At 31.5% G+C, this 2,500-nt stretch overlaps 1 protein-coding gene and 1 long non-coding RNA gene across 6 annotated transcripts in view; one reads left to right on the forward strand and one right to left on the reverse strand.

Moving 5' to 3' along the window:
- LOC145288083 (uncharacterized) overlaps positions 1 to 2,500 on the reverse strand; it is a 531,533-nt gene that overhangs the window by 509,653 nt on the left and 19,380 nt on the right. The window lies entirely within an intron of this gene.
- LOC145288082 (small ribosomal subunit protein eS10B-like) overlaps positions 1 to 2,500 on the forward strand; it is a 367,331-nt gene that overhangs the window by 89,640 nt on the left and 275,191 nt on the right. The gene's annotated exons all lie outside the window — the stretch shown is intronic.

Genomic DNA, 2,500 nt, shown 5'->3' on the forward strand with positions numbered 1-2,500 from the left:
GGCACAACGTTGACATATACATGTTTTTTGGCATTTACATTTACATTACTCAAATAACGATTCATATATACACAAGAACCGACAAAATTGAAATCATGTCTTTTTTGTTGTCTGGATGTTTGCTCTTTTTAGCAGTATGTGATTATTCATATGAATACGATTATGCAACAAATTCCAGTTTAAAAAACGTGTATGCCACATGAAAAAAGTGTGCTGATCTTTTATTTCTCTAGATTAAACACCGCATTTTGTTATTATTGGTCATTAATGAAAACATAATTGTAAGTTCTAACAACGGTTGCCATCTTAACCCTCTGGTATTAAGTGCCAGCCTCTTTTCTCATATTATAACATGCTAGAGTTCCATTTTCCTTGAAAACGTTGCACTATCACTAAAATATCTTGATCAAATCTCTTGCCATGTTCATCACTTACATCACTGAGATTCTCCACAAAACTGTACCTAATTCTATAATGAATGCCAGTAATGGATTTTCCATTCCGCTCTACATATAAAAATGGTCAACTATTTCCTTAACATTTAAAGTCTTGCAAATTCTAATCAATACTAAAGATCTTAGCTACGTAAAGAAATCATAAAATCCTATTTTGTGGAATTACTTCTTTTTACCAATTATTGGTAAGCCCGAAGCCCGCAAGATGTATGAAAAGGCCATTAAGCTTAATCAAAGTTCGCGTCTTCTGAATAACTTCTGAGACCGTATTAACCATATTTTCTGCGTTTTTCTATTGTATTTCTTTTATTTAAAATTAGCGGGGCTATCCGGCGTTGCTCGGGACCGTATAAACCAGGAGAAAATTGAATTTGATTTGGAATATACTTATTATTCTTAGGAAAGAGGAATTTTTAATGTCTATGTATCATTTGCTTTTTCGAGCAAAAGAATATGTTACCTAGCTAGGACGGGTATTAGACGTATGAAATAATTGTATCTTACCTAGGGTAGGTAATTTACAGCATGTATATGAAATAATTTTACTTTTGCAAGGACAAGTAATATATATGTATATATATATATATATATATATATATATATATATATATATATATATGATATTATTATAATGGATAAAATCCGACGATGTGAAATTAAACATGGAGGCGGAGAGACTTAGAGGCTCGAATTTTCGGTTGTCTTATGCGGGCTTTCTCAAGACGAATGGTCATTGATCACCCCTCTTGAGAAAGGTCGAATGAGACGGGCGAAACGTCGAGCCTCTAGGTCTCTCCACCTCTATTGAAAATCTCATATACATATATATGCATATATATATATATATATATATATATATTGAATATTTTTAATAAAAGAATACCCCGCGCATTAATATATATATATATATATATATATATATATATATATAAAATAAGAAATGTTAGTCTCGAAGTGTCGAAACGATTCATGGATAACATTCACATCGATGCAATTTGCATATATAGAAGGTGTGACATATTAATTGGGCGGAGACAAGACACTGATAATTTCAAAATTTTCAGAGAAAAATGTTTTGTTTTTTTTTTTAGTGGGGAGTAACTCGAAAATATAAGAGGCGAAAAAGAGTTCAAATTGACATCAGTTTATTGATTTTATGTTGTTTTTTTTAACAGTGATTTTGCACGGGATATTCTGTAAGTTCTGATTTATAATCCCAACTGTTGTGTAATTTAAAATCTTTTCTACACATACAGACAAAAGTATTATATAAACCAGGAGTCTCAAAATTTTTCGAACGAGGGGGGGACGCATATTGTTAACGTTTTAAAGATGCATGGGATAAAAAAAAACATGACCAGATGTGTTTTATACTGCTTTGCTCGTTTGCTTTTTAATGAAACAGGTTTTCCAAACCCTAATTTTAACAACCCTATTTTCGATCATAAAAGAAAAGCTACTATACTATATTTACACATTTTCATTTTTAAAATTGTAACTTTGCTATATGACCTCCGTTATGCAGATGAAAGATCTGGCGTGCCAGATCAGGCCCAAGGGCTGTAGTTTTGAAAATCCTTGGTCTACACAATGCTAACTATACCAAAAAGAATAAAAATAAAGATCTTGTCTTAAGTATTTTTTGTTCTCATTGAACACATATGTCAAATCATCGTGCACGTCATGGTAAATCACGTGCACGTCAACTCGAAATCATTTCTATGTCTCTGCAACGTTCATATAATTTTATCGACAGGGAACAATATATATATAACCGTTGTAAGCCCGGGTCGTAAAATAGGCTTAAATATATTTTAATTCATGCAGATTTCTTATTTATTATTAGATCCCAATTGAATATTATGTTGTATTTAATAAACAATGTGTAATTTAAAAAGGCAAAAAAAAAAATAAATTAATAAAAAACTTGGGTGGCATCAGCAAGAATCGAAACCAAAATATTTCCCTCCCTAGCCGCGTCTCGTACCGATATAGCTATCGAGAGATACGTAAGAGAAATGTAATATTAATCGACTTGATAAATC

Source organism: Euprymna scolopes, chromosome 11 (assembly GCF_053919585.1).
Source record: "Euprymna scolopes isolate OS-2025 chromosome 11, ASM5391958v1, whole genome shotgun sequence".
Classification (NCBI taxonomy): Eukaryota; Metazoa; Mollusca; class Cephalopoda; order Sepiida; family Sepiolidae; genus Euprymna; species Euprymna scolopes.